The sequence below is a fragment of the Eptesicus fuscus genome, chromosome 10 (genome assembly GCF_027574615.1).
Source record: "Eptesicus fuscus isolate TK198812 chromosome 10, DD_ASM_mEF_20220401, whole genome shotgun sequence".
Lineage (NCBI taxonomy): Eukaryota > Metazoa > Chordata > Mammalia > Chiroptera > Vespertilionidae > Eptesicus > Eptesicus fuscus.
The window spans coordinates 81,307,146-81,332,704 of record NC_072482.1 but is presented as its reverse complement, the minus strand read 5'-3'; the positions used below and the strand labels follow the sequence as shown (position 1 = coordinate 81,332,704).

At 39.1% G+C, this 25,559-nt stretch overlaps 1 long non-coding RNA gene and 1 other non-coding gene across 2 annotated transcripts in view; one reads left to right on the top strand and one right to left on the bottom strand.

Moving 5' to 3' along the window:
- The window catches only part of LOC114230635 (uncharacterized), a 155,560-nt gene that overhangs the window by 37,533 nt on the left and 92,468 nt on the right, over nucleotides 1–25,559 (top strand). The gene's annotated exons all lie outside the window — the stretch shown is intronic.
- LOC114231159 (small nucleolar RNA SNORA36 family) lies at nucleotides 20,727–20,864 on the bottom strand. Its single transcript, XR_003617137.1, has one exon. It is a non-coding gene; the product is annotated as a small nucleolar RNA SNORA36 family (small nucleolar RNA).

Sequence of the window (25,559 nt, the reverse complement as noted above, 5' to 3'; positions counted from 1 at the left end):
ATTTTGAGATCCTTGCATTAAAAGAAAAGAGTATTCCTCATACTTATTAAATGAACCTCACTATTTTGGGTGGAGATTGTTGCTTGAATTTCTTGTTACTCTGAAATCCAGATTTTGCAATTCCCTGCTTTTAGGAAAGAATGAGAATATAATGTTGTATAAAAAGTGTCTGGTATCCCACCCCCCATAAAATGAAAAATTTCCCTCCAGGCAATTGTCAGTTATGACTTTGCCTAATGCAATTATAGTATAACACACTTCACGAAGACTATCACTAGGGGCAGAATGCAAACCAGTCTGAAATATTCGAAAATTAAAATGAAGTCAATTCCCTTTTCTTTGATCTGCTTGCAGAATACCCAGACAGGCTACGCACTGGAATATGCATCTTGGAACTATTTATCCCCTAAATATTAAAAAATGGAAATAAGCAATGGAGTTTGGAGTAACAGAGGACCCAAAATGATGACCACCCAGCCCTTGCTCGTAAAATATGGCTCCCTTAATGACATTTCAGCCCTAAATCACTTCACTGCAGGCGAGTTTGTGGCTGAGGGGGTTGCACGAGAACATTCCTTCAGGACCATTTAAAAAGGCTGAATAAGCAAAGTGCCCTGTGCGACAACACTCAGAATATCAAAGGGGCGGCTCAGGTACACATATTATTGCCTGTGGCTCCAGGCCCAATAGCCTTTTCCTCGTAGAGATAGATTCCCTGGGTGGAAAACAAATCTCTTTCCAAGTTAGAGAACTTTATCAGATTTATCTCGCATTGTCAGGTCAGCAGGCAGGAAACAAATGAAGTCTGCAGCATGATTCAAATTAGAAGGAGAGAGAGCAATTTACAGTGCTCACTGGCTTCTCATAAACCTTATTAATGTTTGGCACGGGGTGCCAAGGAGCCATAAAGAACTGTCCTGCTGAACATTTATATCTGCTTAGTCTCTTATTATATGTCCTCCACACAGCTTAAATAATGGCTGCCAGAGCATCCTGTGAGCAGGAAATGAGAAAGTTACTCATGTTTTTGTCTCATAGTCAAATAGTCTTTCCTATCTTTTTAAAATTTCCCAATGGGAGGCAAAGTACTGTTTTTTTTTTTTTGTTTTTTGTTTCATTTTTTCTTAAGCTCTTGCCTGTAATTTCCACTTTGTTTTAGATTTGTCAGAGCCCTAAAATGGAATTAAGTTGCTTATTTATGCTCATGTCTTCTATTATTTTGGATTTGGGGAAATTCTTAATTTGGTCATGGCTACATAGTTGCTTGAATTCACATTTCCTTTTGAATTCTAGCCCATGATGTTCTAATAATGTGAACATGTTATAAATCGTGCCAACTTATTTATTTATTAAAATATATTTTTATTGATTTCAGAGAGAAAGGGAGAGGGAGAGAGATAGAAACCTCGATGATGAGAGAGAATCATTGATCGGATGCCCTCCTGTACGCCCCCTACTGGGGATAGAGCCCTAAACCCAGGCATGTGCCCTGACTAGGAATCGAACTGTAACTTCCTACTTCATAGGTTGATGCTCAACCACTGAGCCACACTAACTGGGCCCAAATTATTTATTTGTTTTTATTTTTTGTTAATCAAAATGGATATTTTCCCATTGATTTTTGGAGAGAGTGGAAGGGAGGGGGGGAGACACAGAGAGAAATGTCAATGTGAGAGAGACACATCAAATGGTTGCCTCCTGCACTTGGATAAAACCTGCAACCGAGTTACCTGCCCTTGATCAAAATCGATCCAGAGACCCTTCAGTCCAAGGGCCGATACTCTATTCACTGAGCCAAACCGACTAGGGCCCAAATTATTTATTTTTAAGAGTCAACTTTTCTTATTTAAGGTTCTCAATATGTTTGAGCTAAAAGATTAATAGGTGACATTTGTTGAATACTTACTATGTGGCAAGCACCTCCCATTTTTATTTTATTTAATCATCACAACACTCTCATGAGTTATCACCTTCATTTCAGAGATGAAAAAATCAGTTGCCCTGGGACACACTGATACTAAAAAAAAAAAAAAAAAAAGAGCTTAGAATTGCATCCTAACAGCCAGAGTGCACTGCACTATGTACTCTCTTGCTAACATTAATTTATAGTCATTGACCGTGATGCCTTAAAAAGCATGGGTGTAATAGAAGATGGGAGGAGGATGAGAAGAAAGAAGGTTACATGTAGAGGTGTTTTAATCCTCACTCGAGAATATTTTTCCATTGATTTTTAGAGAGAGTGGAAGAGAGAGGGAAGACAGAGAGAAATATCACATCACACACGGCCGGGCCAGGGAGGAGCCTGCAACTGAGGTATGTGCCCTTGACCAGAATCGAACCCAGAAGAACCCATCAGTCCACAGGCCAATGCTCTATTCACTGAGCCAAACTGGCTAGGGCTAACTGTAGAGCTTTACCAACACTAGAACTGAGGGAATCTTACACAATTGGCTCTTGTTTAATTGAATTGGCTTTTCGGGTGCCTTGTTAATGGGCAGTGATGTGGGTAGACGGTTTAGGCATTCTAGGAACTAGGAAAGAAAAATCTTTCACTATAGAGGAATAAATATATATATATATTTTTTTTCAGAAATTTTTTATTTTTTGAAATAATTTTAGGTTCTCAAAAAAGTTACAAAAAACAAATATTCCTTTGCCCAGACTTCCCCATTGGTGAACATTTTCCCACCTTTCACAAAAACCATTTTGTCTCTCTATAGGTACTTATTATTATTTAAAGAATCATTGGGGAATAAGTTGCAGGCACAATGACCTTTTACCCCTAAATGCTTTGGTGTGCATTTTCTAAGAATGAGTAAATTCTTTCACATAGCCACATTATAATCATTATCTTCAGGAAATCAACATTGATTTGGTGCTAATATTGAATCTACAGATTTTATTTATATTTCACCAGTTGCCCCAATAAAAATATTTTGGGAGGGTGTGTTCAGGGACCACATGTTACATTTAGATGTCATGTCTCTTTGGTCTCTTTTGGTATGGAACAGTTTCTGTCTTTGTCTTTTTTTCCATTTGACATTTAAAAAAAGAGTGCAGATCAGCTATTTTGCAAACTGTGTTTCAATGTGTCTGATGTTTCCTCATGGACTGAAGGTGTGACTTTGGGCAGGACTAACACTGAGGCAATGCTGTTTTCTTCCCAGTGCATCACGTCAGGGAGCTAATTTGTGTCTGGTGCTAATTTATCCCAATGCTGCTAATATTAACAGGTTTCTCTACTGTCAAGTTACAGTGTTTCAATGGACTATAGTTAAAATGTGATTTAGATGCCAGTTTCCTGGGACTTTGGTTCAATGCAAGTCCATCACCCAAGCAGCTTTGAGGATTCTGAAAAAAACAAAAACAAACACCAAACCAAAAACCAAACCAAACAACAAACAAACAAAAAAAACTAGCTTCCTGACCTGTAAGTGAGGACCACTCTGTGGGAAGTGGTGATTGAGCTGAGACCTTCCCTTAGGGGGAGTCAGCCTCAGTCCCATCTTTATCACTAGAATCTCAAAGTTGTTATTCTGTTTGTACTTAGAAGAGTATCTTGCTATTTGGTGAACCATTAGTGAGATAAATGGAATATCAAACTAGTTATATGTCAAAACAAAATATAATTTTTATCATAGATTCAGATTGTGAGTGAGTAGATCCATTTCTAGAGTAATGGCTCTCAGGGCAGGAATGGAGGGTGTGGTTGTGTTAGCTCTATGATATTGTTGGATTAGGAGGTAGATCATCTTATATCTAGTCTGGAGGCCCAATCCCCTGCAGTAGGATTGAAGCAAGTTGGAAGGGCTGGCATTTGAAATAGCATCTTTCCCTTTCGGGGGAGGAAGCTCAGTTTGACTGAACATTATTTCTTACAAAGGGACAATAAGGGATAGCACTGTTTATGATCACTTGGTGATTACATTAAATGATGGAGGAGGCATGTATCCAGCCATCAGGCAGCTGTATTTTCCAGCAGTGTGTGTGTGTGTGTGTGTGTGTGTGTGTGTGTGTGTGTGTGTGTGTGTGTGTGTGTGTGTGTGTGTGATGGGGAAATGAGGATGGTTTATAAATGGGGGAGGTGCAGATAAAGGAGAAAATTAGAAGAGGAAAGATAGGTGAGAACCCAGTCATAAAGGATTTTGGGCACTAAGCCGATGAACGAACAGGTACTCCAGCCCAGGGAACAAATCAGGAAATTACAGATTCAGAGTACAAGACCAAGTCTGGGCTGGTGCCAAGTGTGACATGAGTTTCCCATGAGTGAGGCTAGAGAACTAGTGAATCTTTTAGTCTAAAGTCTGGGTTGGTCTTAGAGCTTAAGGAAAAAAATTCCAGTAGTGGGAGAAGCAGGTCACAGGTCTCTGGTCCAAGGTGACCAGCTCTTGCTGTTGAAGATCTGAAGCTCATAATGAGAAATTATGCAATCAGTGTGAGCAGTTATACTCGCCTCATCCAAGCTTCAGTCCTTTAGGGTTGCATCATTCTCCTCCTCCTTCGCCTCCTCCTCCTCCTCCTTGGCATTTTATGAAGATTTTTCTCTTTCAATGTTTTTCTTCAATCATAGATCATGATGCAATGCTGTTGAGGCTGAGAAACACATAGCATGATGTAGTTTAGGCCCCATACCCTTCCAAGAAATATCTTAAGATTGAGAAATATGGGTTCCTTTCCATACCTCTGAGTTGGGTGAAAGTGGGAGGAGAGAATCAGAATGTTCAAAGAAGTATGTATTGTTAAAGAACTGTGCCAGAATAAAATTACTTTAGGAAGTAATTGCTTATAAAAAGCACCACCCATTCTTACCCTCTATAATTGTGTTCCCTTTCAGCTTCCTTTATTTTAACCCTTTTCTTCTCCCATGACATTTCCTATGCATTTAATTTAAGCAATGTTCCTAGAGAGCATAGAAGTGAGGTGCTCTATGAACAAACCTAGGGCAGAATGGGAACCCGGGTTACAGAAACCATAGGAACACGTGTGTGGACTTGTGCATACGCATGTGTATAAAGCTGTCTGGGGTCAAAGCTTGCAGAGCTTATCCAGTTGGGAACATGAAGTGTTTTCTTATGATCGCATTCCTATTTGAGTCTATTGTTTTTGTTGTCGTGATTTAACACTTGTTGCATGTCTATAGTCCTCTGGACAGACCCTGGAATTAGATGTCAACTCTGCTTAGTGGATTTATGCTTGAACTTAGATAGCAAAGCCACAAAAGAGAAAAGGATGATACTCCCAAAACAGAAATAGCGAATGATGCATTCCCAGAAAAGGTAGGGAAGGAGAAATAAGTTTGACCTAGGCAGTTAGAAATGAAGAAAGTGTGAGAAGACTCAAATGTCTAGCTTAGGGATGGTTTATAGCTATTTCCAAGAACCCTGGGAGGGACCCTGGAGGCTGCATGATCTAACACTTTAATCTTCCTCTACCACAGCTCTCCATGGGAGGAGTCGTGGTGAGGAAACTCCCTGTGTTGGATGCAAGCTGCCCTCCCCATAGGCTGATTTTCAGGTGGAAATCTCTCTCCCCACCCACATTACCAGTGCGACTAACAATCAAGTCCGCAAGCTTCAAGGGAAACCCCGAGGGCATTTTTTTAAGGATATAAAGGTCATTCAAAAATAAAGATATAATTTCTTAGAATAAGTTTTTTCCCCTCCAAGATATGTGCCTCAGAACATGCCTTTATTTTTCTGCCTCAGACACCCCCTTCCCCTTTTTAATATTAAATGTCTCTTAATAACAAAAGTAAACTGCACGTTATTTATGGAAACTGCACCCTAGTAACTTTGCTAATTACATGGTTGCTCCCTTTCCCAGGCCCAGATCACCTCCTGTTTTGTTTCCAACTGCTATGACCACCATGTGTGTAAGAGTAAGGCAGGAATAATAAGCTGCAGGTTTCCAGAGCAATCATGTGCGTGCTGTGTCTGCAGCTCATGCGGGGACGTTGCCATCTGGGTTTGCAGGGCACCTCCTCCCAGGGCCAGTGAAGAGAGGAGGGCTTTCCCATCACCTGCCTATGTGTCCACCGGGGAAGTTTCAAGTGGAGTTTTGAGGCCAAAACAACCCAAGTTCAGATATCTGGTACAGCAACCTCCCGATTATGTGAAATCTTCAGCAAGTAACTCTATGTAAATTGGGGATAATGACTCCTAATTTCTAGGGTGACTCTGAATCTTAAATGTGGTGGGGGAAGATGGTGCTTGGCATAGAGTAAATTGTTTTTAAAAATATATATTTTATTGATTATTTTACAGAGAGGAAGGGAGAGGGATAGAGAGTTAAAAACATCGATGAGAGAGAAACATCGATCAGCTGCCTCCTGCACACCTCCTACTGAGGATGTGCCCGCAACCAAGGTACATGCCCGTGACCGGAATTGAACCTGGGACCCTTCAGTCCTCAGGCTGACGCTATATCCACTGAGCCAAACTGGTTAGGGCTAGAGTAAATTGTTAATGGATGATGCTTCTTAGTTTCTTTCTACTCCACTTCATGCTCTTCTAAACTCCTGAATACTAAGCCATAAAAGATGGCATATATACACTTATGTATGTGTGCCTTGCTCTAAATCCAGAATAAAAAGCTCAAACTGGGCTATATTCTCCCAGGGGATGTGCTGTGTTATGGGAGCTATCCTTTGCCCAGTGTTAACCCTTCCTCCCATCTCTCCTTGGTCAGGGCACTGAGGCCACTGCCCGTTTATTGGAGAATTGGGCTGTTCGCTCAGCGAGGCACATCTTTTTATATTCCACGTTGTGAGGCTGGGGCTGGGACTCTGCAAATGACAGCTTTTAGTCTGGCTCCTTGGGGCACTAGAGGAAGATTCTTGCAGGAGGGAGAAAGAACTTGATCCTTGCCATCTGCTTCCTGCTCCCATCAGGGACATTTCACCCTAGAGGGGCAGGCGGTACTAGATTCTGGCTTCTTTGGGTGTCCCACAGTCAGTTTCCTTGCACCCCTTAGGAGCAATCAGGAGTGGGTCCCAGCTTGTGAGCTCCTCTTCCAAGATTCTAGGTTACTGTAATCCCTTGTGGTTATTACCTGTGGACTTCAGTGTCTTAAAAAAAAAAAATCTTCCAGCAATTGTTGAATTCGTTTCCTATATTAAATTACCATGTGGATGATCTGTTATTTTCTCCTCCGACTGAATCTGACTGTCACAGCACCTTGCTTCAAATTGGCCTTCAGATGATCTAGTGTAACCAGCAGGGCTCTGCAATAAGGTTGGCTTTCGAGGAAGGCAGAGACAAGAAAGCTCAGGTAGCCTGTTTCCATCTGGGACAACGGGAGTGTGTTGAAATCTTCCGAGGGGCCATAGGTCGGGGAGAGGATGCTAGAATGAAGACAAGGTGGGCAGACATGGGGGATGAAAGCACACTGTATAAATTTGCTTGGTCTGTCTCAACTAAGAAACTCTGGGAGTACGAATGAAAGATAAATGGTAAGCAAGAAGAAATCCATAGTAATCCATAGTGACATTTATTAATAATAAAAACCTTCTGGGTTCCATCCCCTTTCCTTGATCTAAGCCCAAAGTTTATAATATTTTTTTCTGTATGTGTGGTCTTGTCCTTAATTACAGGGTAGTGCAAGTTGTTCATCTTCTCTTGGGCATTGGATATACTCCTACTGTCGAGAGGTGCACACCTAAGACCATGCTCTGTGCTTACATAACATGTAGTAAATCCATCTGGATATGTTTCCCTAAGACAACAATTTAGGTTCTGCTTTCTCAGATTTGTCCACTCGGGTCAGCAGTATCTTAACGGTAAAAATAATGGAGGATCTATTTGGTACAAGTTTCTCTACTGCCCCTGATATATTTAACTTTACAACATCTTTATATAAGCAATGCATTGATTTATACACTGTAATAAGTGGAGTTGAGCACTTGTGAGGGAGAGTTAAGTTCACACATCACTTTTCTACATGGTTTCACTGTCTTGACACTTTGCTATTAATTTCTTGAAGTTATTTTGTGTTAACAATAAAACATTTTAATCACCTCATGAGAATTTTTGCATATGTAACAAAACAAATAAAAACCAAACCTTGTTAAGATGCAGAACCTAGGACCAACCACTAGCTGAGGGTTCAACCCCAGCCCATGATTCAAATTGTCACACCAAAAACTGACAAAGGTAGACTTTGGGGGGTTACTTATCAATAACTGAAAACACAAATATTAAATCTTTGAATGTATGGGTGCTATTTTACCATATGTGCACCAATGTTAAGATTATACATCAAATTTTTGTATTCTTGCTAAAGGAACGGGATAACTATTAGCCGGTATATTTAGGGGAAAGTTAATACAGCCTGGGTTGTCTATTATGAGTTCTATACCCCTTGGACTCCACTGAGATCTTTATATTTTGCTTTTTATACTTATTAACTATAGAAAAAATTAAGTCTTAGCATCTGTGGAATTGGCTGAGTGATACTGCAGCTTTCTTTTCCTACTCCAGAGAATCTCATCTACCTTTTCTTGGATGAGTCTGTTTTCTCTGTAGGATTAGCATTCTCTATGGTGTTGGAAGGGATGTGTTGTACCTTCTTTAACAGGGAAGTCGCTTCCTGTTTGTCATCTGAAAATGGCTTCCTTATTGTATGACAACAATCAGGGAACAATTATCCTTCCTCTCCCACCTTGAGTGGGTAGGTCAAGCCATATTATAATATTGTCTAATTCATGCTCTTGTTGATTATAGTAGTTAGTTTGAATGGATTTGTGTGATCCAGACCTTCAGTTGAACCTTTCATTCTGACCCACGATTATTCTACAGGACCCCAGATCCTCTCATTAATGTAAAAGGAATAAGGATGGCTGACTGTAACCCTGCCATGTGATTGGGATAACAACAATGACAATAAATTCGTTCAATATGTATGCCACTTGAAAGCAGCGAATAAAAGAAATATCACTGGAAATGTAGATTTTAGTCAAACCACTTCTGCTTATTAACCCTGTGACCATGGGCATGTCACATAACCTCTCTGAACCTTAGGTCTCATTCTATAATGCAAAATGTAAGTTACAACATGCATGTTGCCACCTCATAGACCATCGACACTTAAATCACCCAACTCTTCCATTCTGGTTGACATTCTAGGAACGTGCTTTATTCTCAGAGGATTTGATTATTGAGTTATCTTTATATTCGGCTGCTGTCAGTAGATTTACCGTAAATGTTTCTTGAGAGTCTCTCTCTTGAAGAGATTAAATTCATCCCAATTAAAAATAGAATTCTGAGCTACAGCAGCTGTAGCACCTCTTAAGCCTCTTCAAATAACATTGACCAACTAAGTGCCTGCTACTGTGGAGATAGTGCCCACAAAGCCAGCAGCAGGCCCTCTCAGAAAATGATAACACTCTAAGTGGCTGTCAGTCCTCAGTAGTTTCTAGTAGTTCAGGGGATGCTACCTTATCTTCTAAGTGTTCTAGAAGTTCCTGGGGAGGGGGGGGGGATCACATATTCTTTATTTTATAAAAATATCTCCCTCCCTACAACAACAAAATCCTCCAAAACAACACTGAGCAAACAGACGTGCCCAGTCATAATGAAGTTCTTTCATCTGAATGGAGTAGGAAGCTGTAGTAATATTGTTGTCTGGCAGGTTTGGGGTCAAGGGCTGATGAAGCTGTTTTCTTTTGAAAATAAACATTGGTTCCTAGGGAGGTAGAAGAATTTACATCCTTTCTTCCTATTTCTTGAAGAAATGACTAGCTTTCAAATATATGACTCAGGAATTGAATTCAGCTCCTATGGATTGTTTCCTGACTTTGCTACTTATTTTCTTTTAATTCTTTGAGGAAAGCTTGAAAACAAACTTACTTTATCTTTTCCCTCATAGAAATTTTAATTGTAGTAATTATCAAATGAAAAATTATAAAAGGTACTTTGTTTACAAGGCAAAGCTCAGAGGAAGATTATTTAATCATCTTTCAACAGCTACGCACTTTGGAGACATTTTCCTTTTCTTAAAGCTAAATTGCATGTATCACTATTTATTAATAAGCAGAATGACAACTATTTAGGCTGTCAAATCTTGTTTGACATTTCCTTAGGTACGACATTTCCTTAGGTACAATATTCCCTAGGTGCATAGGGTTTTTATATACTTTCCCAAAGGGCCACGTTGACAGACATGGACTTTCGCTTATTTTCACAGAGCTCTGGATCCAAGTCCCTGGGTCCAAATATATGCCACTCACTTCCCACATTTGGTCCTGCAATCCTTCTGATGGCTGGCCCAGGAGAGTTCTTTCTGATAGGCTTTTAGCACAGCCGTTAGCCACTAGATAAACATGTGAATGTGGGCCATTTGTAAGGGAAAGCTCCCTCAATAGAGGTTTGTCCTTCACAATATGAACAGGTACAGTTTTGCTCATGGTTGCCTATGTGGTGTGATTTGAGAAGTCCTGAACCTTTTATCTGAAGTATTTTTCCTGTAGAGCCCTACATATTCACTAATAGTGTTTCACTACTGTAGGTTAAATCTTGCCTTTCAAGGCCATTCTCTTTAAAATATGGCAATAGATTACTTGAGCATGCTTAATTTTATAAGATCCTTTTTCTTTTGTCAAAAGAAATAGAGGAAGATGAGAAAACTGAATGGCTGGCAGGAAAAAGGTGTTGGAAAACAAAATGCACAAAACGAAAGATGAAGTGTCAGTGTGCCAATGAGAGCCAGCCTGGTTCTCTACTAGATGCCCCAAATTTATGAATTGGATGTGCACTTTGGAATGTGCCCATGAGCATCTGGCTGGGTATAAATTGAGAATGTCTTTCTGGAAAAACCAGTTGGAAATATTTATCAGGAGATTAAAGAACATTCATGTATATAGAACCAATAATTTCAATTGCAGAATTTTATCTTAAAAATTTAATCAGCAATGAGCAAATTTAGACCCAAAGGTGTTCAATGAGACATTCTTTATAATGGTAGGAATAATAAAACTAGTTAAATGTTTGTTAATAGGAGAATGAATATTATGAAATGAATTTATGCTATAAAAGTGACTAAAGCAGTATATAGAAGATATCATAATATGATCTCAAGCATATAAAATACATATCCTACATAATAAAAGGGTAATATGTAAATTACCATCACTCCGCTATGCCCACGATTGGGTCAGCGGGAGGTGCAGGGGGCGAAACTCGAGGTGGCCGGGGTGGCCGATTGGGCCGGCAGGACGCTGAGCTTGCATCTCAGCATCTGCACCATGGCTGTGCTGTGGCACAGAAGGGGCCTCTGGGGCAGCGAGCCCACGTCCTGCTGCGGACCATCAAAAGCGGGGAGTGAAAGCGGGGGAGCTGTCTGTCTGTCCGCTCCGGCACCAGGCCTTTCGAAAGTCTCCGCCGCGCCGGAAGCTTTCGAAAGGCCTGGTGCACCAGTGGACAGACAGCCAGCTCCCCCGTGATCAAAAGCAGGGAGCTGTGTGTTCGCTCCGGCACCAGTGGACCCCCTGCCATCAAAAGCGGGGAGCAGGCTGCTAGCAGTGTCCGCGGAGCATGCTAGGCTTTGCGGGGCAGTGGATATGGCCTGGATGGCAGGTTAGGCCTAGGGGACCCTACACGTGCATGATTTAATCATGCACTGGGCCTCTAGTGCACAGATAAAAGAACAGAATTAGTAGTGTCCATAAATGGTTATTATTTTTCTTTATTCCTTTTTTAAAAAAGAATTTTTTAATTGATTTCAGAGAAGAAGGGAGAGAGAGAGAGACAGAAACATTAATGATGAGAAAGAATCATTGATTAGCTCCTCCTGCACACCCCCTACTAGGGATTGAGCCCGCATGTGCCCTGACTGGGAATCGAACTGTGAACTTCTGGTTCATAGGTTGATGCTCAACTATTGAGCCACTCCAGCTGGGCTTTTTATTCCTTTTTGTATTTTCCAAATTTTTCACAATGGTCATTTATTACTTTAGATATAGAAAAATGTTATTAAAACTTTATCTAAGAGCAAATGTTTGTATCGAACTTATAAACCTAACATACGGGTGTCCTCTGAGAGGGCTGACGATTGCTGCACATGTAGCAATTTCCCGGTGGTTAATTAAAGATCTGTCAGACTTTCCCTTATGTATGGATCCTTTATGTCCAAGGGCTCTAATTCTACATAAAGATGTCTACATAGGATGAAATTTGGCACCTGATGTTTAACTTTGGATAGTATTGTAGTTTGCTGTTGCCAAATTTGAGATAAAAACAAGTTGGATGGAGTTTCACACAGAGAGATGTTATCTAAACCGTTTTCTTAGAACTAGGCAATGGCAGAAACATGCAAGATGCAGAGGAAGAGTTGAATTAAGCCCTTCTCACCACAAACATATATTCACTGGACATGGACCTGGGTCATCAGAATCTTTCTTCTAAGTTTTGTTTGCTTCCCATGTTTCAGACATATTTGAATATTTGAAGAGGGGTACCATTTTATACCATTTGATTATTTGAAGAGGGGTATCACTCTCTTGGTACCATTTTAATGGTCTATCCTTCACCTGGAATGCCTAAAAAATCATGTCTTCTCTCATTCTTTAGGCTAATGTTACCTGAAACCGCTTCCTTAAAGCCTCTACTGCTGCCCCAATGCGTGTGATCACCCCCTCCTTTGAACTGCCTTGGCACGCATATGGTGTCTTTACACTGACTTCCTATTAGATTGTTAATTTCTGAAGCACAAGGGCTGTTATGGCTTTCACCGCCATGCCTTGCCCATCTTAGCAGAATTAAACTTATTTACTTAGTGAATCAGGTGGTAATTTGGCTGGCCCAGAGACTGCTTCCCTCTCTTCATGCAATTTTGTTATTATGCACATCCATCAGCTAAAAAATATCACTATAAGTAAGGGTAAGAATGAATTTTTCAAAAACTTTTCAGGAGGTATCTTTCTAGAGAAAACTATAGGCCAGTGATGGGCAACCTTTTGAGCTTGGTGTGTCAAACTTCACCAAACAACTGAGCATAACTCGGGTAGTGTGTCACTTTGAGGAAAAAACTAACTCCAAGACTCTAGTCGCAAATGTTTCATCCTCGGCATGGGGCCGCGTGTCATCAGAAATGGCTACACGTGTCAGTGCTGACACGCGTGTCATAGGTTCGCCATCACTGCTATAGGCAGAAAACACGGAGCACAGAGCTATAAAACACTCATGGTTGAAGTTACCAGGACTCTTCACCGTGGTTTATTAATGTTAGTAGTATGGAAGAATATGTGGGCTTCGGTGTTAGCAGGAACTGTGTTTGAACCTAACCTCATTGGCAGTGGGATTTTGGGTAAATGATTTAGCTTCTCCATGCCTCAGTTTCCTCATTTATACTATGTAGAATTAACTAATGTCTGTCTCCCATCATTGTGAGGATTATATGAAATGATGCATGAAAGCACTTAACATAGTGCCTGGCGCAGATTGAAGTCTCTGTGTTTATAACACTGAGGCTCCGTCATGCCCTGGACAGTTTATGCCGTCTTAGGAAGCTAGGGCTAAGCCCCCTAGACTTTGCAGGGTGGTACTACCTTAATTTCTGGGTCTGTTGCTCTGAAATTACTAACCTATATGCACAATACAGGCCTCCAAACAGTGGCATCTTTCAAAATTTTGAGGGAATACCAAGCTGGAATATTGAATACATTTCTGCAGTAAAAAATATATAATGTCTGAATTTTTTATAGCCTCAAAGCCAGAGAGTTCAGTGGGCTCTAGAGCTAAACTGTTGGGGTTAAAAATCCTGCTGCTGTACTTACTCTCTCTGTTTTTGAGAGAGGTTCTTATCTGGAACATAGGCTAATAGTAATAATAAATATTAAAAAATTAATAATCCCACCTGCTCTATAGAGCTGTTTTGATCTTTTGTCTGCCAAGCACTTAGAACAATGCCCAGCAAATAGTAAGCAGTTGACCAAAGCTAGCACCTCCTAATCAATTGATTTAAAAGGTAGCATTTTTCAAGGACCATGTTGAGCCAAATCTTCCAATAATGAACTGAAGCTTTCATTGTAGTCCTGGTACCATCTTTGGGGGCAGGCAGGGGTGTGCACCTTGGAGACTGTGCCTTACAATGGATTTGTTAACAGTCCTAGTCATGGAACACAGTGCACTGAAAAAGTTGCCAGACGCCAAATGAGATAAGGAGCGTTCTGTGAGCAGCGACACACTTGAGCACTCCCAGTAAATAGACAAGGGAGGCGATGGCTCTGCCTAAGAATCTTGTCCTCCAACGTTGACACCACCGATTTTTTTCCAGAGGCTGCCGACCATATAAACAAACACTGTAACTTCCTGATAATGAAATGTCTTTTTCTTCTGATGTAATTCCTACCTCTATTCACAACTTGGATATTTAATACGATAGAAATGAAGTAGAATGCCTGTGTGAATAGCCTAATAACTGAATTATCTGATCTTAAGAAATAAAGGACGTGTACAATTTGCTCTGGTGACCTGATCTATACTTGTGCCTAAGTCACTTTGATGTTTCAAGGAACTACTTCTTGCAAATAGGCCTTCACTTTCAGATATTGAAATTCCTCTAATGACTTATTAGTTTTTTTTTCTTCCCCCTTTTCATAATGTTCCATCTCTGGACTTTTGTCCTTCTTTTGAATTTTTTTAAAAAAACTTAATCATTTTAATTTATAATTTGACAGATTTAATATGCTTAACATTTTTTTCTCTGCTTCCTGCACCACTGACTCTCTTCTTTTTTTTCGCTTGCTTTGTTTTGTTTCTGCCTTTTGTGTTAGGAGATTTCCTCAAATTTATGGAAAACTTGTATACCCTGCTCCTGTATCACTGCAAGCCTGTGGCTGATCCATCCCTGCTGAGGCCCACCCCTCCCCAAATCAAAAAGGGGGCTCAGACATTCTGTAACCTTAAGGTCCTGCAATAGTTACCATATCGAGTAGAGCATCCTTAACATATTGAGATTGATTTGAACCCTTGAATATGAACTTTATAATTGTTTTTCACCTTGGAAACCTGTAAACAAAGGCTGATTTTCATTAGCTCCTTAGGGGGGGAAAAATCTTTGTTCTTCAAATACTATATATTACCCTACCCTTATATTTTGCCTGATTTTATCTAGGGACATGCGTTAATAAAAGCACATGGGATCCTAGGGCATTGTAGTAGGAGGACAATATTAGAAGAAGGAGGTTGACTGTTGGTCTCATTCTTCCCTGCAGCGTTCCATCCACTTCCGAGCACTGTGCTTCAATCTGTGCGCCACTGAAATTCACTCGATAAACCAGAGTGAGTCCAGAGGAGAACCTTCAGGGTGGGTTGTGGAATCTAAAGCCATAATATGTGAGGAGAGGTTGAGAAGTCTGTAGAGTAAGCTTGGAGAATAGAAGACGTGGGGCTGGTCTGAGGACAAGGAACTTAGTTATCATCAGAGCCATCGAACTGTTATGTAGAAGAGAAAGCAGATGACTCCAAGAGATTGACATTGGTAAATTGGTGCAATGTTAGAAACCTGAGGGAGACACATTTGGCTTTTTTTTTTTGGAAAGTAGTTCAAAGCTGAAATTTCCTGCCTAGGAAGAATATTCTGGATCTCTAGGCAACCAAGCATAAAGTGGATGACCACTTGGTGGGGATGTTGTAGAAGAGATTTCATTGATGGGATGATTGGACCACAGGATCTTAATCCTGAGATTCTAAAGAGTTTAGCATTGTCATGACAGAAGATTCCTGCACATTTTAAAATTTAAAATCACAGCCATGTGCATTTTCTTAGAGAACCTAGGAGTTGATTCATTTCTGCCCATTATAATGATAATAATGAAATATTAACATGTAGGTATTTACTCAGATAGCAAATTAGACACGTTGTTTGGTCAGCAAGTACCACTACACATTGTTGAAATAAATTTGGCTGCTTTTCCCATAAATTAATTGCTCAGGTCAATTAAGATAAGAACATAACAAATGTCAGCATTGGCCTGGATTTCTGGGTTAAAATGAATATTTATTCCTTTTCCCTTTTCCTTCCAAATTAGTAGAGAAAGGATATAAATACCTTTATCACTGAGAGTTCAGAATATGTTAAACCTGGAAAGTGTAGGTAGGAGGACCTGTCCTTGGATAATGCAGTCTCATTTCTTTCACACGGGATGAAGCTCAACTTGATTCATTTTTCTCCCCAGAGCCTTACCCATTCTTCTTAATCTGAGTTCCTTCCTTTTTATTCCACATTCCCAGACCACTTCTTGTGCTTTGAGTAGAGAGTGGTCATTTGTGAACATGTCTTCTCCCCCTGTGGATGGCAAACAGGAAATCTGTGCTTTTTTGTAATTCCCACAACACCTTGCGCCCTCTCATGTGTGCAGTGATTCTCAATAAGTGCTTGTGCTTTTAAATGACTTCTAGCATAAGCTCATTCTGTTTATTCACCACAGGTTTGGTCCAGCAGTTCCTATGCAAGCACTCCTTAAATATCCCCTATGAGATGGTAATGAACGTGCTTTGGAAGTGAAAAGATGACAGACCTTATGGCTCTGAACATATAGGAGCATGATGTGAAAAAAACATCTGGCTGTTTTGTTGTTGTTGTTGTTGTTTTTTAATGCGGATTTTTAAGTGGGGAGAGCCTTTCCTGTGGTTGGAGCCACTGTTTCCCGTGCTTACGCAGAGTTGTAAAAGAGCGGAGGACACTAGTCCCAACTCTACCACTAAATAGCAATGTGGTGTCAGGCCAAGCAATGAGTCTTTCTGGTCTTACCTTCTTCATCTATACACCAGGGAGGAGGGGCTGAAATTCACTGGATTTCTAGCCCCTACATGCCAGAAATATTTCTTGACAGTGAGTGGGCAGATTCCTTCTATCTCTGACATTGTCCTTTTCTATCCACTCCTTATAATGTGTGCAGCTTCAGACAGGTTGTTGGATTAAATGAGAAGATGCATGTGAAGTTGGAACAGTGTCTGATGGAGAATAAGCTCCAACTTAATGTTAGGTCTTTAATTTTGCTACTTTGTTGAAAATATGTTAGTCCCCCTCCATTTGTTCAAAATTACAAACTAATTCCTGGCCTGGTGCCAGGCACAGGGAGTGCACCAGATGCAGATTTTAAATCTATTTTTTATCATTCTGCTTTCAAGCAGTATTATACCAAATTGTATTGCTGTCTGTTCTTAGAATGTCTTGATCACTCACTCACTCTGGTCCACAGTTTGCTATTTGATCTCCTACTCTGTGATGCTTGTGGGTCTTTTTTTTTTTTTTTTTTAGTACAGCCAGTCTTTGGATTCTGGCTCATTGTCCTATGTTCCAAGAGCATGTAGAGACTTTGCCCTTGCCATTTCCACGTTTATAGAACTCATCAGTGGCCTGGATGGAGACAACTGGTACCCAGAGATGGTGTCTTTGGGATAGCTGAGTCTGATAGGCTAATGGAAGGTTTAGCCTGAGAATGGCCTGGTCTTCTAGAACCTTTATTTTGGCACAAGGCATGCTATTACACTGACATAATCCAAGGTTGATCATTTCAGTTCAATTTAGTAGAAGTTTAATTAAATCTATTGGGCATTTTGATCTATGATAAGCTCTGTATTGGTTTTCTGTGAGTGAGGAAATACATCCCACTGAAAGTGGTAGAGAGGAAGGTATGATGGCATCATCAGGTATTCTTTGGTCTTAAGAAATTTGCACTCTTACTTGATGTGGTGTTCTAGGTATTCTGAGAAGAGTATGCCTTAGAAGATGATCATTGCTACAAAGATACTCATCGCATACAAAATAATTTTATATGTGTAATACCCTTTATTACTATTATGTGATTTTTTAAATGCAAGGATCCACCAAGTTTCAGAGAGTTAAACACCATGCCAGCGGATTGCCAAGCCAGAACGTGAACTTGGGTCTTCTGCCTCTAGGGCGCGTGCTCCAAGGCGTTGAGGAGACCGTCATGGCATTTATGCCAAAGAAACGTTGGGTAAAATGTAGAGGTTCCTTGCACATGTTGCTGGTTTTGTGAGTCTGTCGTACATCTCTGGTTTTCCAAAGTGGTCCACAATTTTCCAGCTACGAATTTTGACAGTCGTGATTTAAAGCTTCAAGCATATGATTATGAGATGGTGGTTCTCAACATTCACCACAACCTCCCTGCCAACCGCACAGCAGCCAACGCTCCAGATTTCCTCTAGGAACCAGAGGGCCTTTTCTCCCCACATGCAGTTTGGTTCCATGGGAAAAACATTAGCAGTGACTAATGACTCTGGATGAACGCTGGAATGTGAGGTAAATTTGAACCTTTGTTCCTCCATAAGAGGAAGCCACCGTCAGAGTATTTGCCACGAGTAATTTTGAAAGACATCATCTGAACAATTTTGGGTATTATCTATTAGCCTTCAGGAGAATTTCTGTAGTTACCTAACATGCAGAGGAACATGTTATTTCTTGGAGGTAAGTCTATTTATATTGATGTTTATAGATACTTAGATTTATTTCCTTCAGCAGATGTGGGCAAACACATTTTTGAAAAGTACTTCCAAGTCTGTGAAAAAGCAAAGCAGAATATACTACAAAAATCTGCCACAGAAAGGATAATAATAGCTTCCATGTATGAAGACAACAGACAGGCATAAAATATAAGGGGCATTATTTTATCCTGGACAAGAGAGTTGCTGTTACAGCAAATTTTGACCCTGTCACAGTCTAGATAGCTCTTAGGTTTAAAACTTCCAACCCCACAGACCCCAGTCTACAGAGGAGATATCTGATCTGGGGTTTAGCAGCATTGGCAAGGTGGCGCATTATGGGATTTAGCTATAGAGTGTTTGCTCCCCATGGAGAGAACTGCAGGAATTTTAAGAACTTGCATCAGTTCCCTGGTGTAGAAGCAGTACGTCTAAGTATATTTCAAGTAAATCCTCAACTCAACACATAAAGCTGCAATTACACCACGCCTTTAAAAGGAAACTAGAGCACGGGAATGAGGCCAGGCTGACCCTCCCGGAGACAAATCCACCGTTCATCTCTTCAATTTCTCTGTCAGTCTGTTTTAGCCACACGTTAGACAGGCCATCACTTTCCTTGAGAGCATATTCACCTCCCCTCCCAGCAACCCCTCAACTACACTACCACACCCCACTTTCAGGCTCTGGGTTTTCCCTTAGGCCCCTAACAGCATATAGCAGTTTGAATTGTTGCTTCAGACATTGCTCCTCTAGCAAATTGATGCAGATCACAACTCTTTTTTGTGACACATTTGAAAACATAATCATATTTTTTAAAGGAAAGTCCTCAATAATGGTTTTAGGAAGGTAGATACGATCTGGTAAGTATAAAACTTTAGTCTTTGACAAAAGATAACAAATATTGGCAAGAGTGTGGAGAAAAGAGAACCCTTGTGCACTGTTGATGGTATAATAGCCACTATGAAAAACAGGATGGAGGATCCTCAAAAAATTAAAAATAAAACTACTATATGATTCAGCAGTTCCATTTCTGGGTATATATTTGAAGGAAATGAAAATGTTATGTTGAAAAGATATCTATCTGCATCGCCATGGTCATAATTTGCTATACGAAGACATGGAAACAACCTAAGTGTCCATCGACGGATGAATGGATAAAGAAATTGTAACACACACACACACACGCACGCACACACACACACACACATAAAAGGAGGAAATTTTTTTATTTATGACAGCATGGGTGCACCATGAGGGCACTATGCTAAGTGAAATAAGTAAGAGAAAGACAAATAGAGTTGACACTTGAACAAAGATTTCAACTGCACAGGTCCACTTATATGAAGATTGTTTTAAATAAGTGCATACAGTACTGTAAAGGTATCTTCTCTTTCTTATAATATTTTTTCCTTTTTTCTAGCTTATTTTATTGTAAGAATACAGTATATAATACATGCAACATACAACATATGTGTTAATCAACAATTTATGTGATCTGTAAGGCTTCCAGTTAATAGAAGACTATCAGTAGTTAAGTTTTTGTGGAGTCAAAAGTTATATGTAGATTTTTTACTGTGCAGGGGTCAGTGTAGAATCTACAAACAAAAAACAAAACTCATACAAAAAGAGATCAGATTTGTGGTTACCAAAGGCTGGGGGTAGTGGAGAGAGGGAATTGGATGAAGATGCTTAAAAGGTAAAAACTTCCAGTTATACGACAGGGACAATATTGTCCATCAGGATGACTATAGTTAACACTACTGTATGGTATATATGAAAGTCATTAAGAGAGTAAATTCTGAAAGTTCTCATCACAGGGGAAAAATATTTTTTCTTTTTTCTTTTTTGTACCTATATGAGATGATGGATGTTAACTAAACTTACTGTGGTAATAATTTCACAATATATGTAAAGTCAAATCATTATGCTGTACATTTTAAACTTATATAGTGTCATATGTCAGTTATATATAATAAACTCAATAAAACTGGGAAAAACCCTCAGTCTTTGAATAAATACAATACCCCTTAGTGGCATAATAACTAGATTGCTTAGATGAGGGTACATGCTCATTAGGGCAGCTTAGGAGCATAATGAGTAGGGACATTTATTTACATCACTGGTTGCTTTTCAAGTGTTAGCTGGGAGAGAGTGGCAATAAATAACCATTCCACCTGTTCTAATAGAGATAGTGAAATTTATTTGAAACAATGGGATAGCAACACAGATAACTTCACAAATTTATAAAGCTAATGGTATAACTACTCTTTTTTTTTTTTTTTTTTTTGTAGGCTGGGAAGTAAGTGACTAGCACAATGTTTTCTATCCGGTCATCTCCCCTGGCCTGTGTTTCAATGTCCCAAAGTTTAATTAAGATAACTACATTTTTTAGTGTTTTTTAGCCCCAAGCACATGTCAGAAGTACATGTCATTGACTATAGAGCTGAATAATGATAGCATTATCATCTGTGTGGTGTGTGTAGGGCATGGCCACTTTGAAGACAAACATAAGACATGGGTGTCACAGGTTTTAGGACTTGTCACTCTGTGGATCCACTTCTGGATTGGCCAGTTGTCTTTGCTCCTAGTTGCCTGCATTGAATAAGTGCATTTTGAACTTTTCCATGTAGGTCAAAATTACCTGACATTATTCAAGTTGTGCTTCGGTGTTTCTCCTATTGACCTTTTGTCTGTTACTTGACTTTGGTTAAGTAAGGAGTCACAACATGAATATCCTGACATTTCATATTCTGGCCTGTGTCTACCTGAATGTGTATCTATGATGTATTCTTATTATCTATCAGGAGCTAATAAGAAATATATATTATGAGTTTCAAACAAAAATATTTTTATTTTTATAGAGTGATGACCAAATACATTCATTGTATTTGACTGGAACTGACCAGAGTAGTAAGTTATAGTCTCTTCAATATAGTAATGATACCATGACTGTTTTTAATGACTTCCAACATAGAAAGAAAACTCAGAACTCAGGGTGGGTGTGGTAGGGGAATTATAGTATAAAATCCATATGTGTTAGAGTTGGTTGTACTATAGAAGGTTGGAAGAGCTCAGGTATGTTTTGGGTTAGTCTAGTCCCTCAAACTATTTCTTTCAAATGCTTTCTTTCAACCAAATCTGAAACACATTTGCCAAAACCTTTTTTCCCTTAATTTTTAAAGCCATGTGTATTTAAAGGGACATTTAATCCATATGTTTTGGCTCATTTACACTTAACTCATCAAGATATTATTTTTAAGAGCTATTTGAGAGCCACGAAACCCATTTTATGTCTTTTCTTCCGCAGTACTAGGAAGTTGTGTTTTGCTTGAAACAGAAATTGAATCCACAAAATAATTAAGTTTGGATGAAAGTTGAGAATGTACAAGATTTTTAAGAGCCACCAACCTTCCCTTAGAAAAGCATATTATGCTCTTGTAGTTTTTTAGTTACTTTTTCTAAGTACCAATATGCTTTGCCCAAGATGCTAAATTTGATCATCTATTAAATCTTTATTTCAAAGTTAAATGTCTGAATGCTTATTGCCCAAATATCTTCTTTAATATAAAGGATAAAATCATGTTCGAGTGGGGGAGGTGGGTGGGGCAATGGGGAGATAAGGACACATATGTAATACCTTAATCAATAAAGAAAAAAATAAAATAAAACAAAGACAAAAAACAACAACCATGTTCAAAAAATGAGGATGTACAAAAAAGTGAGCTCTAAACTACTTTTGAGGTTGATGCAGAGCTATACATTTGGATCTTCAGGGTGCCTTTTCTCTCTCCACTAGCATTTCCACAGAGTTCTGCCTGCTCTTTCCCTCAGAGTTTCTTCGGCTGTGTTTCAGGGAGGTGGGGATATACTGCTGCACAGAATCTCACAGTGTTTATATCCTCTGCACCTCCAGAATCCTCAGATTTTTCCTACTAGGTAGAGGAATGACTCTGACACGGTAGGATTGTCTGTCTGTCTAGTATTTCCCAGGAACTTTAGGTTTTGAAGACATTCTGGGAGAGAATCCAAGAAAGTCAGTGCATGCCTTATAGGGTATACATAGGCAATGTCTCTGAAAAGTTGAGGGGGTGATAAAGTTGTTCAGATCAGTAATGACCTGAAGTCATAGTCTCATCATCTCAGGGAAGAGTTGAGCACCTTTGAAACAAGTTTGGTCCATTGAGACTCAATATCCAATGGAAAAGAATGACCCTTTCTCAACCACCACCACCACCACCACCACCACAACATCAACAACATGTTCTAAAATTCAAATTCATCCACATGCCTCAATTCCTTGAACACAATTTCTGGAGTGACTTGAGTTGTTGACACTTTTCTTCTCATGTTTAAGTGGGCATATGAGTGAAAAATCTATTTCAATTAGGAAAGATGTAAGTAAAAATAAGATTTTTATAGTTCATAGTAAAATATAAAGATGTGTTTTGTGATTAGCTGAGTATTAGTTGACATAAATAAAAATCTACAAGATGTTAACAGTCTGAACACCAGAGAGTACATTCTATTCCTTAAAAGACTGGTTTTTTACTCTAGGAAATTAAGTTTGTTGTGTAATATTCATGGGATGTAATGAGTTTGAAAGGGCAGTTTTGTGTAACTTATTATGTCTTTCATTTTAAAATAAATGTGTGCTCTTTTGTCTCGACAATGCATCTAAGGAATATTTATCATTTGGATCACACGCTGAGACTGTCCCTGACAATTAGGTGTTGTATTGCCTATAAATGAGCTATCAATCTACATGGAATTTTTAAAAAATCTATTATTTTTAAGGCAAATATTTGATTTGGGAACAGATATTCATCATTCTGAACTTTCCAAAGCCTATGACAAATACACAAAGGAACCTGGCTACCAGATAATTAATATCTCTGAGAGATAAGGAGGAATTCAATGATATAGTGACCTTTTATAAAAAATAATATTAAAATTTTTTGTTGTCATAATCTTAAATAATAACTTTCAATATTTTTTCCACACTAAACCTATTTAATTGACCTGAATTTATGGCCAGTTTATTATTTTTATATTGTAATGTTAGTGATATTGTGGGGAAAATGATATATTTAGACATGTATATGTATATATATATAAATCTTAGCCATCTTTGGCCTTAGCATTCTTAAATTTTATCTATTAAATTTAAAAAACATCAATACATCAGTTTTTATAGATATTAACTCAGAACAGTAAAGCACACTTAGCAGCAGGGTTAACTTTTATGAGCTTATATTTGATGTACTTCTGTATTTCCTGATGCCATCCTAGAGCTAAGTAATAATTCAAACTTGAAGGAATAGTATGAAGTTATTCAAATAATTGTAGAAATAGTTTAAGCTAGTTCTTGTATATTTTAAATTTTATTTATCAATTTTCCATAGTATAACTAATAAATATATACTGCTTCTAACCTTTGATCCATTAAGTATGATACTTATTATACACTAGAGGCCCGGTGCAAGAAATTTGTGCATTGTGGTGGGGGGGCTCCCCTCAGCCCAGCCTGCACCCTCTCCAATCCGGGACCCCTTGAGGGATGTCCAACTGCCAGTTTAGGCCTGATCGCTGGGATTGGGCCTAAACCGGCAGTCAGACATCCCTCTCACAATCCTGGACCACTGGCTCCTAATCGCTTACCTGCCTGCCTGCCTGGTCGCCCCTAACTGCCCCCCCCCCCCCCTGCTGGCTTGATCGCCCCCAACTGCCCCCCTGTGCTGGCCTGATTGCCCCCAATTGCCCACCTCTGCTGGCCTGGTCACCCCTAACTGTTCCCCTTGCTGGCCTGGTCACCTCCAACTGCCCTGCCTGCTGGCCTGGTTGCCCCTGACAGCCCCCCGCCCCCGCCCACCAGCCTGGTCGCCCCATGCAGCCTGCTTGTTCAGTTGTTTGGTCGTCCCTCATTAACCCCCCTGCCGGCCTGATCGTAGGCAGCCATCTTGTGAGGGCATGAGGGTTAATTTGCATATCACCTATTTATTATATAGGATTTCCACTAGTAATACTTTATGAAAGTTAAATTTTCCTTCTATTCCTAGTTTGCTAAGATAAAAAAAATTAGGTGTTAAATTATACTCAGTTTAAACTTTTTGTTTTTGTCTTTTAATACAGAGAACTGATAGATTTTTTAAATTTATGTTTTATTTTTTTAGTATGAAACCATTTATCCATATCTGAGATAAAACCAATTTGGTCCTGATACTTAATTTAAAAAACTCTAAATTTTATTTTCTAATGTTTTACTTAAAGTATATATACCTTCATTTATAAATGTGATTGGGCCATAATTTATTTTCTTGCACTTTGTCTTGTTTTGGTATCAGTGCTATGTCTGCTTGGTAAAAATGGGTCAAATGATTTGTCATCTTTTTCTTTACTCTGAAAAGCTTGTTTAACATGAGAATTACCTGCTTCTTAAGACTGTGATAAAATTCCTAAGTAAAAAGTTGGGTTGGTGTCTTTAGAAGTATAATATTTTTACCATTAGTTTAATTTCTTCAGAGGTTGTTGATTTGTGTGTGTGTGTGTGTGTTTTTTTTTAGTCAATTTTGGTGACCCACATACCCTTTTTAGTAAATTGTCCATTTCAGCTAAACATTAATCTAAATATACAAAATTTGCCACCTGAAGATGAAATATTCATTATTTATTTTCCATGTCTCAGGCTAGAGGTTGAGAAATTGCTTTTCTTGCCAACGTAATTTAAACTTTTCCACCAACAAAACAACCTATATACCCCTCCAGTTTTTGTGATGTCCCCAGTGAAGTTAGTTGTTATGCAAACAAATGACCCTAGGATTTTTTTTTTTTTTAACCAGTGGCAATGTATTTAAATAATGCCACCCCCAACTCCACATTAAAGAACCAAATAATTCCAAAAATGCTTCTAATTTTCTTAAATTCTGTGTTTCCTCACCAATAAAATTGAAAAAACTACCTTGCTATCTCACAGGGGTGGCTATTTTAAAGCACATAATGAGTCAACTAGCCTCCTTCCAAAATTTGTGTGGGTTTAGTTATAGGGATAGTTTTTTGCTAACACATATCCTTTGCTTTAGAGAAAATATACTTAGTGTATTTGCACAAGAGATTTTTCCT